Source organism: Calidris pugnax, unplaced genomic scaffold (genome assembly GCF_001431845.1).
Source record: "Calidris pugnax isolate Ruff unplaced genomic scaffold, ASM143184v1 scaffold219, whole genome shotgun sequence".
Lineage (NCBI taxonomy): Eukaryota > Metazoa > Chordata > Aves > Charadriiformes > Scolopacidae > Calidris > Calidris pugnax.
The window spans coordinates 8,608,665-8,624,722 of NW_015094507.1; the positions used below are offsets into that span (position 1 = coordinate 8,608,665).

The 16,058-nt window shown below is 42.4% G+C and overlaps 1 protein-coding gene across 15 annotated transcripts in view; it reads right to left on the reverse strand.

The window, feature by feature from the left end:
• ARMC2 (armadillo repeat containing 2) overlaps positions 1–16,041 on the reverse strand; it is a 102,369-nt gene extending 86,328 nt beyond the window's left edge. For all 15 annotated transcript variants that reach the window (XM_014964457.1, XM_014964456.1, XM_014964454.1 and 12 more), the window contains exons 1-2: positions 15,916–16,041; positions 12,138–12,318 (exon numbers count right to left, since the gene is read on the reverse strand). The gene's annotated coding sequence lies outside the window, so the exon portion shown is untranslated. The remainder of the gene's footprint in view (positions 1–12,137; positions 12,319–15,915) is intronic.
• Positions 16,042–16,058: the final 17 nt, after the last annotated feature.

Sequence of the window (16,058 nt, forward strand, 5' to 3'; positions counted from 1 at the left end):
CATCAGTGTACCAATGTAAAAAAATTAGTTGAGATTGGGTGAAAAATTGAGCATTTTTTCCTATGATTTAAGACGTCAGAGAAAAGGTTTTTCATATAAAAAGTAAAAATTCACCAATAAATCAGTAAAAGCAGTTTTTAGACATGTGGTCTATACTTTCATTAATACGCTTTTTTAGATTGGTTGGGTCTCTTTCTGTTTTGTAATTAACTTATCAAGGAGTAATGGTCTAATTTTAAAAAGCCGACTGGATGACAGAAATACTATTTGTTTTAAATTGAAAATATTTCAGCATCTGCCAAGATTAGATTTCTTTAAATTACCCTTTAAAAACATTGATTTCTAATACCATATTTCCTTTTCTCAATAAAATAGAAATATGTGTTCAGACGAAACTGTTTTTAAGGAAGCATTGCTGAGAAACAAAGCAATTCCAGTAATATTAATCCCTCTCCAATGAGCTGCCAAAAATATAGTCTCCATTTAATGCTACAAGTTTGGTGGGTAGTCATTTTTTATTATCCACCAGACTGAGAATCTGAAATTAAATGTTCAGCAATATTTGTATAAATGAAGAAGCCCCCAGCTCTATGCTTTGACATAACTAGGACACTCTAACATAATAACTTTATAAAGATTAATTCTCCCCAAAATTATTGCCTGATAAAAACATATGGCATGGTGTTTACCAGGATAAAGAGCTCTGGTCTCATATATAGGCTTGTTGCATTCATGGCATATAACCAATGCCACTTAAATGATGCCCTTTGGATATTTCATTACTGTTATCGAGGCAATACTGAAATAAACGTAATATTTGAAATATCCTTTACCTGGGCTAACCTCACATTATGTGGTTGATATTAGAAAGCTCATAAAAGTCATTAATTCTGTTTGGAAAGTAGAAGTTACAATGTCTGTACTTGGGCAGACCAAAGGTCTTCATAGCTTGGTTCTGTCTTCCGCAGAGTGGTCAGTTGTGGGTGCTTATGAAAAGCTCATTAGCCATATAAATTCATTCTTTCCAGGGCATATCCTGTAGTTCCCAGTAATTCCAAGCTGGAGATTTTTTTCTAGACCACTGTATAATAGTCTTCAACGGGCCTGTCTCTCAGATCCCTCTGACTCCTTTTTTAACCCATTCCTGGTTTTGTTACCATAATAGTGTGTGTATTCCACATTGAATTCTACTACGGAAAAAATAACTTGTGTCGAAATTTTATAGACTCCCATTCAGTTCTCTTATTGTGAGAAGACACACGATTGCTGCCTACCTGCCCTTCTCCATATCAGTCACACTTTTTGTAGATTTCATTGTATCCCCTCAGTTATCCTTGCTCCAAATGTAAAGGTCTCAGTCTGTTTACTCTTTATTTACTATCTCCTCATATGGAAAATGTTCTACACCTTTGATCATACTTTTTGCTCTTCCTTGTAACCTAGACAAATACGAACTAGAGAAAAGTAGAATACTACACCAAAGTTTTCCATTTGTTCCCAGTTTCTTTCCTTGGGGTTTGCCTTTTATCTGTGACTGAGTATTTTCATCAAACTGGTCAAAATTATTTCATGGCCTCTTTCTTGAATGGCAGTAATGTTAGTTGAGAAACCATTAGTCTATATTGAAAAGTTAGGAGTTTCTAAAATTAACCTACTTTTGTCAGCTTTTTTCTCCTTCAGCTATTCACGGGGTCATTCTGCAACATTTTACAGCTAGCGTTTGATTTTCATATCCTAAAGAACTTAGTGTATCAGTAAACTTCATCACCATATTCTTCACCTTTTCAACCTCCCTTAGTAATAAAAAAGACCACCATAGATCCCCAGGGAAATTCTAACAAATCTCTGTTGTGAAAAAAAACTTGTGTTTTTATCCATTACTGCAGAGCTTTTAAACAGTTACTGACCCACAGAACATTTTGTCTCTTACCTCATCAGAAACTCATTTTTTTATGAGCCTTTACTGAGGGACCTGGTCAAAAGTATTTTGGAAATCTAACTGGATCCCTCTCAGCTCCTTCTTCACTTTTATACACTCATCATAAAGAAGTCTAATAGTTTTTTGAAGTACAACTTCCCCCTGACAAAACCATAGTGACTCTTATTCTATCTACTTACTGTATACATTAGTTCTAGCTTTGGTTACATTTTTACTTTATTTTCCTGGTACAGAAATCAGACATACCTGCTTATGCTTACCAAACACGTGGCAAAGCCTTAAAAAAATCCCAAACCCTCCAACTTTGATTCTTCTGTTACTCAGGCCAATTCAAGTGACACACCACAAAAAGCAGTACAGCAATTTCATATTTTAGCTATGCTGGAATTCAAGAATAGATACTGTCAAGTCCTGGCAATTTGCACAATTCATTTTTATCAATGTGTTCTAATACTTTTTTTAGTGAGAGATTTTATCAGCTTAAGTCATCTGCATTGCTGCTAAAGATACGTATAACCTGATGTTCTGCCACACAGGACACACATCCTTATGTCCTGGCCCTGCCTCCTGCCTGGGTGTTGGGACTGGCTCCCGCGGGGTTGTACAGTCAGGGGACAGACCTGCCTAAGCTGAAAACAAACCCTATCCCCTCCAAAAGCCAATTTGTTTTTTTGTTGTTGTTGTTTTTGCCAAATGGGGCTGCTGATCCATGAGTTATGTAACTGTAGGACCACTTGTGCTGCTGGCAGGTGCAGGGCACAGAGGAAGGATGTAGCAAATCGGACTGAGAGCAGCAGAGGCTAATTGTGAAAATGCATCCTGATACTTCAGCTTGGGGCAGTTTGCTGTCATTACAGTTTTAGGCATTTATGTGCATGAAGGATTTCCACAGAAACCCATGCCAGCATAAGATTTAATGCTACTGTTGAGAAATAAGATGGAGTGATGGTCTCCGAGATTGCGGGAGTGTCTTTGCCCAGCAACACCACTTATAAAGAATGCCTCCCTTGGCTATCACAGGTACAAAAGAAATATACTTAGCCAACAGCTGAGAAAAGTGGGAACTCTGCCCATTCAACTACCAGTTAAGCAGGATCAGATGAGACATTTTGAATGGGAATTTTTTTCTTTGCATGTTCCTGAAATCTGTAATGAGAACTGAAATTCACCTTAGCACAGCTTTCAGGGGTTGCATGGATACAGAGAAAAGGCATTCAAGCAGAAGTCTCATTCTACTTTGCTAATGTTCCTGTGATTTCAGTTATGAAAAGATACGCTACTCTTCCACCTGCCTACCCAGGGGCTCTGCATTTTGATCATCGGCCTCGGACTATCTGTAAATATCAGTTCATATCTCATTTGCTATTCTTACAGTTGTGTACATATAAACCTGTCTTTTTAATACATGTATGCAAATACATATACTTTTAAATTATGTACATAAAAATATGAGTGATTCTTGCAGAGATGGCACACTTTTGAGAACACTAACAAATTTTCTGTATGGAGAACAATGGGAGTACACAAGAATAAAAGGGTTTTTCATTGGCAAAAGCAATGCATACACAGGTGGGATGTAGCATACCTCATCCGGATGATGGAGTGTTGCAAATGATCTTAAATGTGCAGTTAACAGGCAATAAGGCTTTAATGGAACCTCAGATTCCTCTGCAGACTGAGCTCTTTCCTCATCTCTTAGGGATGTTAATATAAGCCAGATCCCTGATGCAGCATGCCTAGAACTTGGGCTGTGATTTGTGGGCTTATACGATACTAGAAAGCTAGAGTTTGGTAAAAAGAAGGTTGATGAGAAAGCTCACCTTTACGATCAGATCTACTGCTAGTAACAGTCCTGATTCAGGAAAGCACTACACAGACTGAGACTTCATCACAAGGAAATATTTAATTTCTGTATCCTGCCCTGTTATTCCCAGGGTACATCCAGAGATCTGTACCATGATTTTTGTCACTAATGCAGGAAGAACGGTGCTCCAGAACTCGGGGAGCAAAGGACAAACATTGCTCAAATTTCACATTCCCATCAGGTCTGGGATTTTCAAGTATTTCTACGAAGGAAAGCCCCACAATCTGCTTCGTTTGTTTTGTGGATGCTTTTTCATCTTCAAATACCTTGTCAAATTTATTTAATTGTAAAAATACATTTGACACTTATACTTCAAAAAAATCTTGTATTTTTGGGGAGGGGGAGGGTATACTTGGACTTTTGTGATGGTACAGCCAGATGGTGTACTGTAAGAATCTGGTGAGATTATACAGCTTAGAAAATCTATTACTTTAAGTATCTAAAAGAATACACAGTTGATTTTGAAACTGCTCTGTCCTAATATCACAGCATTGCTGCAGTGAAGGTTGATCCAGTTTATGGTCCTGTGAGGGTCCAGATAGATAATAAAAGTGCTGAATATTAGTTTTACAAATGAGGTAAGAAGAACTCCATGGCAATTTGAACCATGGAGAAACATTTTGTGGATAAAATCCTGAATCACTGGCAGTTTGCATTTTCTCTCAGGAATATTTCACAAAAATCTCCTAAAATACTCCCTAAAAACCACATGATATTTTATATGAATACATGAATAAAATAAAAAATATGTATTTCTGTAATACCTAGGAATTCCAGTCATGAACGATAAGCAAATTATATTAGATGCTTCTCTAAGTCCTGAGCAAAATGATGGCGTTCTTGGCCACAAAGATTTTGCAATCTAATTATTAGGAAAAGAGAGGTGGGTGCAAAGAGAGATATAGTATTTATGAAGGAGAGGCTATGATGGTCAGCATAAATCCCAGAATGTCTGCAATTAAATTCTGGCCATGTTTTGGCCATTAAAAATGGTCTACCATACATGTTTGTAAAGGACTACTCAGACTTCAAGACTAGTGAGGAAGAAAGCATTTTGAAGTGTGAGCCAAAACTCAGGTAGGCAAAGCAGTATGGAAGCACTGGCTGAGCAAAGATAGGAACCAGCTTCCTTGAAAACCAGGAGAGAGAATAAAGGGCTTCTCAGACCACTGAAACAGATCTTTTGTTAATAAGGCTATAAGATTAAAAAGTCCAGATAAGTTTCCATTGTTCCAGAAGATGGAACTATTTTAAGGATAACTTAGAGGAATAATCGGCCAGTTCTACACATGGTAGGGATATGAGGGCCCTGAGGAGACCAAAGGCAACACCTGAATGAAGAGATGATTAGTCATCTCAAGAAACACATAGATAGTGTTTTATTTATGCTAGGAGACAGAGGACCTTATCAATTAGCTGTAGCCAAGATTTTAGTTTGGATGGAAAACAGATCTGGAATGAAGAAGAAAATGTTTTATTTCATTCATGCACATTCAGATAGCATTAATTCAGTTGCTCATTTAAGCTAGACACAAAGCTGCATACATGTAACCTCTACACAAGCTCAAACGTGTACAGACAAGAGAGGCTACTGTGCCCATAAACTCTCTTCCCTGCTATGATCCTGGTGTGTCCAACAGTTACCCCTTTCTGACTAGCACTGCACTGGGAACCAGACTTTGAAGGGGAAGGGCAGAAACTGGGAGAGGAGCTTGGAGAGAGAGTGCAGGAAATACCTATCATTAATTGATTCCAGTTTAGAAACCTACAAGGCAGGCTGGAACTGACTCAGGAGACTTTGGCATTTTGTGGTTTTGGTCAGGATGGGCTAAATGCACGCATTAATTATGATGCAATAATTGGATCTGTGTGAAGGAGCATGGATATTCATTACCTCTGTGAAAGAGTAATTAATAATGCAACTAACAGTACAAAGTTACAGAAGAGTGGTTATCTCTACTTCCCCTTTCCTTGCTGACTGGACCGGCGGTTGTCAGTGGTCAGGCGGAGCAGCATTAAGTGTGCTGGTTCCAGCCACACAAACTTGGTCCCAGATGTTCCTGAAAATCCTCCACACTCAGGTGTCCCTGAAGGTAGGGCTGTGCTGCTGCCCTTCAGGCTGAGGTAGATGAGTTTGATGAGGTGGAGAGCACCTTTGCTGATCGGTGGTTCACTCTCAAGTGTTGCTCTGGGTGTCACAGGTCACTGGGCAAATATTCTTGTCTTAGGTTAGTTCTTCTACTTCTACCAATTATGTTACCTTCATAACACTTGCCTGATCGTGCTTTACCTAACAACAGTTACATCCCTAAAAACTACATAGCAACATAAATGAAGGTCAAACTGCAGGCCTCTGACATCAATGCAATTACTACATCAGCTCAGTAGGCCAAGACAAGGCAGGGGCAGCTGAAGACTACAATGGCTGGTGCAGCTGAAGACTGCCTTGGGAGACAGAACCTGCTGTTCTGGCCTAAGTAATCCTCACCCACCTTCTGCCCCCTTTTTGCTTTGTAACAGGATTCACACCAGCATCCTTTTCTTTTCAGCAGAGAATAAGTAGAGGCTACAGCAAAGCCAGAAGGAAGAGTTTTTTCTAGGCAGAATTGAGTTGACAGAGGAAGACAGCTATGAGGTGGGAAGAAGACAGTTGTGGGCTCTGGAAACAGGCTGGAAATGCCAAGAACAAGAGAAACCACCCCTGGGGAGGAAGAGATGGGGGCAGGTTGAGAGAAGGGAAAGAGACTTAGACTGAGCACAACGTCCCTCTCCTCCACACGTCTGCCACAGACACCCTGCTGCCATCTCCCAGATTCCCTCCCCATCCTTACACGCATCTCCCAGGTGTCTCACAACTACCCTCTGTGATTTCCCTTCCCGCTCCCAGGAATCTGCTCCAATGCCACAAAAGCTGAAAAATGGCAACTGCTGCCAAGAAGTTTTAAGCTGCAAATTCCTAACAGCATTCCAGCCTGGAGGCTTGCCCCGGGCAAGCAGGTCTGAAGAGCTTTAACCCAAGCTAACTCCTAAACAAGAAACACTATTTTTTGACAGCTATAGCTGTTTGAACCATGGAACCAAGTGTACTGTGGCTCTCCTCTTCTTTACAAAGCTTCCTCCACTCCTGCCAGTCACATACCAGATTATACCAGGGACTGCAGCATCTGTGCCTAGCTTGGAAGGGATCTTTCAGATCATCTAGTCCAACCATCAAACTTACACTGACAAAAAACACATCAGTAAATCATTATCGCTAAGCACTATGTCTATCTGTCTTTTAAATACCTCCAGGGATGGTGACTCAACCACTACCCCAGACAGCCTGGTCCAATGCTTAGTAAAAAATTTTCCTAATATCCAACCTAAACTTCCCCTGGCACAACCTGAGACCATTTCCTCTTGTCCTATTGCCTGTATTGCTTGTCTTCACATTGCAGTACAGCTTGCACATTACTTGTATTCTAGAAATACTACAGATGAAATAATTAGATAAGCAGGTCTGCTATGCTAAGCAAACAGCACTGATACACTCTTCAGCTTCCCACAGGTCCTAGCATCCCTAGGTAGGGTCTTAAACTATACCATAATGGTAAGCCACCTTGCACTCCATGCTTGTTCACTTCAACTTCAGAGGGCTCTGCTGCCCTCTGCTCTTCTCTTCCCCTATGAATCCTCTTGCATCTTCCAGCTGTTGCTGTGCCCATTCCAATGCTGTGTGCCATTCAGACTCCCTTCCCCAGAGTCCTTCAGCCAACCTCAAAATTGCCATGAAACAGCACTACGTACTCATAACAAGCAGAAAGTAGAAGTTAAGATGATACTAAGTGTTCCATACTGGGCTGTTTGGCAATCACACAAAGACACAGCCTCTGCCACAGTTCAGTCTCTTCAGCCTTTGAATTCTGCCTGATCAACAGCATGTGACACAAGTTTATATATGATACTGCAGCTAGTATGAAGACTCTCACAAGATTTTCCAGCAACACGCGTCTCCACATACCCAACCAGCTTGTTTTGCTGTGCATATTATTTCCACCCACACCTACAACATGGCGCTCTCTCTCCAACATCTTTTCGTAGCTGATTTACCAGTAAATTAAATTTACCTAAATGAATTTAAAGAATAACATGCACCCTCAGCTCTCTGCAGCAGATCACAACTTCTTGGCTGTCATTTTTTGAGGACACCATACAGAATTTCACCCCTTTTTCTGAGCAGCAGCTGACTTGCCACCAGACACAGTTTCTGCTTAACAGTCCTTGTTTTTCTTACCCTGAAAAAAGTCATGCAAGATTCAGGCGAATGATTAAGTGGGACCATGTTTTTTTTTATTTTCTCCTGCAGCCTAGACTGTCACATTTTTTAATGACGTCTTTATAAATGCCGCGCACTTTAGTGCTATATGTTACCTACCAGATATTGAATGCAATGTACAAAAGCAGAATACCAAAGCACTTGTGACACCAGCGTGCCTATAAATACCCGTTTTCTCTCTTTGTTTTCCTTTTTTCATGAAGGTATTTGAATAACTTAAAAATTAAAATTATATTGAACTGTAAATGATCATTCTTACCAGACAGCATGAAAAGGGTACTTCTTATCCTTTCTACTACTGTGTGCTTTTCTGTCTCATGAGCACATCTCCTTTAATTTATCTGTTATAAATCCTGGTATGTGTATTCATTATGGACTTAGGGATTGTTTGTGCAAATGAGTTATGATTCCCTTGGAAAAACAAAACCAAAACAAGACACCAATCAAACACATGGGCACAGCTCAAACAGATAAGTAATGCTGGATTCACTCCAGAGGCTTTTGCTCTGTGTTAGGACAAGTTAACCCAGTAGCTGCTCCCTGTTCTATGTTGCTCAGGACGAGAAGCTGTGAGTGCTCCTTCTTGCAGGTGTTGCCTTGTGAATGGCTGATGATTCCATTTCAACCCATAAATTTGATATGCACTTCGCCTGCATGCTGAATTACATAAATTGAAAAGCACTGCATGACTTACAACTCCTAACAGAATAATTATTCAAAGGATGCAAGAGAAGTTGAGGTTGAGAGTATGTGTACCAGAGCAAAGATGTACATTTTTATCTCAGAAATTAAAGAGAACCTAAGGAAATAGCACTAGAGACATTTACGTCTTTCTATCTACCCAGCAGTCGGACACAATTTCAGTTCTTGTGCTAAAATTATCCGTTTCCTTACTCCAAACCAGGAATTCCACAGAAACCAGATGAATATAGCATTTTAAGTGTTTAAAGAAAGGAAAACAGACCCATGCAAGCATGGCAGAGAATATAAATCAACTCTGAAGACCATGGAAGAAGCTGCATCATGATTCCACTCATGCCACTAAGGTGAGATCTCTCATGTAGTGATTGGGAATTGTGTCTGAGGGTGCTGAAAGTCTGATTCCCCCAGCAAGTCCTCTAATGGCTGACGATTAGGCAAGAGGTGGACAATAACCATCTCTGCTGGTTTGCATTTTTGACTGGAACTAGCTCTGTGCTGAACTCAGTAAGCTCCATCTATGCTAAAGGTGCAGCTGCCTTCATAAAACCATTCCACGTAGGATTAAAGCAGCGTCACAAAGATGGTAGGTGTCTGCATATGCTCAGATGATGAGAGGTGATGAATGGTTTACATGGATTTGCTTTTTTAGAACATAGCACCTAAACCCCACCTAGATCATACTCTACTACCAATACATACATATGCATACCTATAGGATCTAGGCTTTAGCTCAGATATTTTAGGCAAGAATTTATATTAAATGTCATGCTGGTATTTACTGTAAGAGTCATCTCTGGACTTAAATTCTATGGTAGCTATTGACTAGGCTGTTCTTCGGGATTGTGGGGAGAAGGAAGACAACACTGAAATGTGAGAGCTAACTTTTAAAACCAAAAAGAATCCAGATACTGGGAAATTCAGCTGACAAGCTTTCCCCTTCATTATATGGGGTTGTAAAAGGACATTTCTCACAAGTTCCCCAGCTTTCATGGAAAATTGTGAAGGGATTAATACTACCTACTGAGATCACATCATGCTATACTTTATCCCAAATCTAAGAGTATTTGCCCTAACAGGCTACTACTTAAGAAACGGACTTTGTTATATATGTATAGATAAGTTTCATGAAAGAATAAAATTTTACACTGCCTTAGGAACACTGTACCTAGGAAATACTACATAGAATTCCTCCTTGTGCTATTTTGAGCACATTCTTAGAGGCTTCTTTCGTGTCCCCTGCCTTTTGATATATGGTCCCAAGCTACTAACAAACTAAATATCAAAATGTTAGTCATACAGCGTTACCGCAACAGGAAAGCTACAATTCAATGGAATTTTAGAAATACTTATCAATAAAATAAAAAAAAAAATCTCTAAATCTCAGTGATGCTAAATAATCCTGCCAGCCTTTGTAGACAGATTGGTCTGTCCTATTCTGCTCCCGGCACTTCAGCGCACAAGAGTTCACCATACTCAAATTGCAAATGAGTGGCATAAACGTTAAAAATGTTTCTGCACGTTATTTTTGTTGGCATCAGTCTCAGCAACGTTTTGGAGATGGAAGAGCTTTCGCAAGCCTCAGTGGACTGCAAGAAAATATGCATTTCCCCAGTTTGACTGCCAGAATGGAGAATTAGCTTTATTCAAGTCCTTGATCTTTTCCCTGCAATCCTAGTTGGCCCGACTAGGGATCTGGCCCTTAACAGACCACTGAGTACCGCTGCAACCATCCTCTTTATAATCCCAGATGCTCACCAGCATGCTACATGTTTGTCCCTGGCAAGCTGGAAGAGATTTTTCTAAAGGCTTCACGAGACGCTTGTTGCAAGTGCTAACCAGGCAACACTGTGGAAGAAGCTGCCGTGGGCAAAATACACAACTGAGCCCCAGTGCATGCAGAGATACTGTCCACGGGTAATGGCCTTCTGTATAACGCAGCATAGAAAACAAACTGGATCAGCTACCTAAGCAACAGCTGTGAAATTAAGCAGAGGACTGCTTAGAGCTCTGAGCTACTGGTGCTACACCAGAGCAGAAAACTTGGAAGTCAGCTTATACTCTAAGAGGACTTGTGTGTTGTAGGCATGTTTGGTTAATCAACATTTGTCTGTACTCTCTAATCTAGGGCAATTTCTTTAGGCTGAGGAGCCCACGTCTGCATTTTTTGGCATACTGAAGCCTCCCGCTGACAGCCAGGAGGGCCATTAGGTACAACACACATGAAGATTGAAGCATTTTATTCCTTCAGGAATGGTGCTGCCAATTGCAGTGCTAGGAATACAAAACCATCTCAGAATTCAAAGTTTGTCTCAAAGACAGGCCAAAACAACTTTCTAGGAAAACAGATGTGACAGTTACCATTCTGTGTTGCTTTCCAGGGCCTGCTGGTGTAGCCAGCTAACAGCACCAAGATGTACAGAATTGCCCACGGCAGAGTCAGTGACACACTTCTGACACGACCTACTGTTCAAAGAGCCTCACAAACAGAGACTTGATCATCAAAATGATTTCTCCTTCATTCCATAAAAAGAATCATTAGTAACTCCATTGCTGTGAGGAAAAGATGAAACCTGAACAGCTTTTTGAGCCAGCTTCTTTGTTTTAAACACAATTAGTGTCCTAAGACTAATTCATGCAACTGCAGCTGCAGCGATGATCTATTTTTTTTTTTCCACCTGAGAAAAACTTACACTGAAATGTGGAATAAAGCTATGTCAAAGGTAAAACAAAGAAACCATCATAGCCAATGCTGGCCAAGAAAATAAGATCCAGCACTGCAATCCTGTGTACTGTTGAACCACTCACTCTGTAGTTTTAACATTTTCAGCTTCTGCAGATTATTTCTTTGTAAACTCAGATGTCTGCTGGGACTGGGAGTAGAAGAAAAGTTGTGATTAAACTGTTCTTCTGTCCAGTCCCATTCCTTGGATAATCAGATGAAAATAAAGGATGAAATAAACTATGAATTCTCTCTTCCAGCAGTCTTCCAGTGTGGTTAATCTGTAGCAACAGAACTGTCCATTTCTTCCAGGCAGATAAAATATAAAATATGCAGTAATGCTTAGAGCAGTTGCTAATTATTTAACAGAGGGATTTTCCACAGAAAACACATTTAAAAATTGAAAAGTTTCACTACTCCTGACCAGAACATTTAAAATAGATTTTTATCAATGATATTTTGAAACTGCGAACTGCAACTGACCCCATCTTGCAGCCTGAATTGAGCTGAATCCTACACACTGTTACAGACTCTTCTGCAAAATGTGTTCTTAACCGAGAAAAAAAAAAAATAAATAATGGTATCACGTATCACTAACCTGAAGCAGGAATGATTTCCGAAGACTGGCCAGGAAGAGGCAGTGTCAAGACCAGGAAGGGATTTCCAGTTCTGCCTTGTCTGAACTTCAGTTACTCACAGGTCTCCTAGTTTCTCCGTGACACAGTACGCTCAGCCTTAGCAGCAGTCCTTGTACACTGTGAAACTCTGGAGCTGAGGTGCTGCAACACACAGCAATTTCAAGTAAGTGTCATTTACAGCAACATTTTATTGTTCATCATTTAACATCCCCTTTCCTTAAGCATCCTAAAATTTGGGGTTTACTTTTTCTTTTTCAGTGGAGCTGCACACATCACTTTATCATCCAGCTGTCCCTATGTCCCTCTTTTGAGCTATGTCACCACTTTAACACCATCCATCCATCTTCCCCTGCAGTGTGTGCTCCTTTCCTAGGGGCTGCAGATTTCACCTGCCATTAATTTTGTTCATTCATGATTGTTGTTTAGGAGAAAAAAAGGACTATGAGGAAATGTTGAAATCACTACTTGCCTTCTTTCTCCAGACCTTTCTTAAAGAGATATGTAGGACTGAAAATGAGGAGGGGTCAGGGATTGCAGTCCCCCAGGGTCACATGAAAAGGACTAGAAAAAATTGTTGATCAAAAATTGAACTGATTAAGAGTTTGATTAGCCTAAAAAAAAAAAGAGAAGACTGAGGATACATATGATGACTGTCTTCAAAATATGTAAATTCAATGTTGAGGAAGGGACAACCTGTCCTCTACATGAATGGGCAAAAAGTAATGGGGCTAATCTGCACTTGAGTTTCTAATTGGAGGCAACAGAAAAGTGTCCTAAGCTAAGGAAAGTAGAGCACTGGAAGAGATGGCTGGGGAGGTTATAAAGTTCTGTTCCTGAAGGTCTTTGGATAACTTGGATATTCATCAGGAAAGCAATGGGGAGATTAGATCCTGCTTTATGGCCATGAAATCATGCAATGAACCAGATGAACTCTTCAAAATCCTTTCTGCCCCTACAACTATGCCATAGGTATGAAGTCTAGAAAGATCCACTCATCTTTCCCTCTTCCATTCACATACATTAAAAAATATCTCCCACTCAACAAGCTTAAGGTTTATACTACTTCAGGCTGAGAGCTCCTTCCATTCCAACGGTTCCTACCCCTAAAATACCCATGTTCATTTTACAAAGCAAAACACATTCCATCCTGCAGAGGAGGGTGAGTGCCTCCCCCTTCCCTTTTTCCCCCCTCAAAATTCCCCCAATTCTTCTCAACTCAAATCTGATCATAAGATTAGTTCCAAGAACGTGAGCAAGATGCATGAGTCAGGAACAGGACCACCACAACGCCTCTGCCCAGCTTCTCATCTTTTGCTAATGCTGATCTGACATTTCAGAGAAAAGTGACACTTCCAAATCACCAGAGGTCATGCAGCCAGGGACCATGTGGAGAAAATTCAATCAAAACAACAAAAAATTATTATTTCTTGAGCCTTGCAGGCAACTGACAGAAAGTCTGGAGTGTGGGATTAATGGACAAATACAATACGTAAACAACATTCTGAGTGTAGTGAGTTCATCTTTATTCCAAGCAGCTTTCCAAATAGGGCGGGAAGTGCAAGGAAACGCCAATGGGACTGAAAAGACATATGGAGTCAGTTCCTGAAAGGGGCTCTCACATCCTTCCATCTGACTCTTGGTGAAAGAAATTCATTAAATAAAGATCAAATTCACCCTGAGGACCCCAATGCATGACAAGCCTTTCCTTCCTCTCACAGAAGCCACCTCTATGGTCAGCCTTCCCATGCTGTTTCCTACCTCTGCTACCTTACCCTGCCATAGTGAAGAGCTATCATTTCAATGACAGCCCCTTCATATGTGACAGTAAGGGCTTTTCATCCTTCCTTGGGGATACCAACTCCCCACTCCAGCTTTAATTGCTAAGCCCTAGGTCAAACCTGCTCTCATACTAATTGTTACTGTGAATCTATGAAGCTCCACCATGAAATAGTGTAGGCTGTTAGCTCCTGCTGGCCTGTCTCGGAGGCTGTGAGACCTTTAGTCCCCTGGTTGTCACCAAACTCCTTCCTCCTGGTTTCTAGTCCCAATTTCCTCAGGACAAATCTCCTCTGGCACCAACAACATTCAGCTTGGTGATACCCTGTGCGTTCGTCTCACTGCACCACAGCATTGCTCTTATGGAACCACTTCCACAGCTCACCATACCATACGTCCTTCTCCGGCCACAAATCCAGACATGCATCTTTAGGCCATCAAAATGCCTGTAGTTGCAGACCAAAAATCTCTAGTCACAGCACACATCCACCTGCAAACTGAGGAAAGCTTGCAGCCTGTTACCCAATGTTTATTTGTGCTCCCATCATCTAACAAGTGATATGTCATTGTATGATGGGAGATGCCTACATTTTGTTCCACATCATAGGTAAACCTGGGTCACAAAAGAGAGAGCTGTGCTACCATGAGGGTGTCAGGCTGCAGGCAGGATGATTACACGCCTCAGGTCAAACAACTCTAATCCCACTTTACAGCATTTATTAGGCTAAATAAGATGAGCTGCAGGACAGGTCTCCAGCATATTGAAGTGCAGAACACATCACAAGACATTTTCTGCCAAGACAAACCAGTGTATTTGGATCTTGTTTTCGCTTATCTTCTTCTGTTGTAACATAACACCATTTCAACTCCATCTGTGATTGCTGTGCCGGGAAGACAATAAAAAACAGAACACATGCAGCTAGGAGGATCTATCAAGTTTTAGCCCCTAGAAGTCTGTGACTCACAAAACAGGATCTGCCATTAACAGGAATCAGAAACACAAGAGGAAGATTGGCCAGGTGGCTGCACTCTACCATGGGTATGCTTCATAGCCTTAATGTGCACCTTTAAGCCAGCATCATCACTTGAGGATTTCCCGCCTGTGGCACTCCTGTAGGATTAAAACCAGGCAACCCTGGGACACCAAGGGGGGCAAAGCACACCTTATCTAAGGCACGATCAAGGGATGAAATTCAACGCAGTTGATTGCCTTTGCAGTATCACCGAGGCCAAGGGGAGGCAGTGGATGCCAATCAGAGCGGCGCAGAAAGGTACTGTGAGGTAACCCCTCCCCCTGAACACAACTATTCTTAATGCAGACGGCAGCCCCTTTGCCTTCTCTTTAAGGGACTGCTTAACATGAAACTCGCACAACTAGCCAGCACACCTGCCTACGCCCAGTCCCAGCGTGCGCCCCGAAATTAACCCATAGATTCCAGGACGGCCACCGGGACAAACCCTACCGCTCCGAGTGAGCGGAGAAGAAGAAGGGGGGAACTACCGGATCCCGTAACGCGGGGATGTTTCGGCAGGTAGGCCGGGGCCACTCCCGCTCACCTCCCCTCAGAGGCAGAGGCCGCCCCGTGACTAACGCGGCCTGACAGGCGCGGCCGCCGCGCTCGCCTCAGCGCTCAGCGCCCACCGCCCCTCTCCCCCCGCCAACCGCCGCCCGCGCTGACATCACCGAGCTGGATTTAAATAGCTCCGCAGCCCACCGGCCTCCCGGATACAGCGCTCCCCATTGGCGGCGGCGCCAGCCAATAGCCGCGCTCGCCCCGTTCCCCTCCGCCAATGGCGAGGCCGCCGCCGCCGGGCGCCTCCCCTGTCGCTAAGGGAGGGAAATACAGCGCGGGGCGGCGGGCTGTCAGGTGCGCTGCGCCGTGCCCGGCTGCGCCCCGCCGCCCGGGGACGGGGATCGGCACCGGGGGCTGGGTGGGAGGACGGGGTGAGGAGTAAACGCACCTGGGCAGTGGTGTCGGGGGGGACGGAGAGGGGCCGGGTGCCCCCGCAGGCTGCCAGAGGCCGTGGATGTTTGCTCCCCGCCGAGCTGCAATGGACGCTGCCCGCCGCCGGCCGCTGAGCGGAGCCGCCCCGCCGCCGCCGCC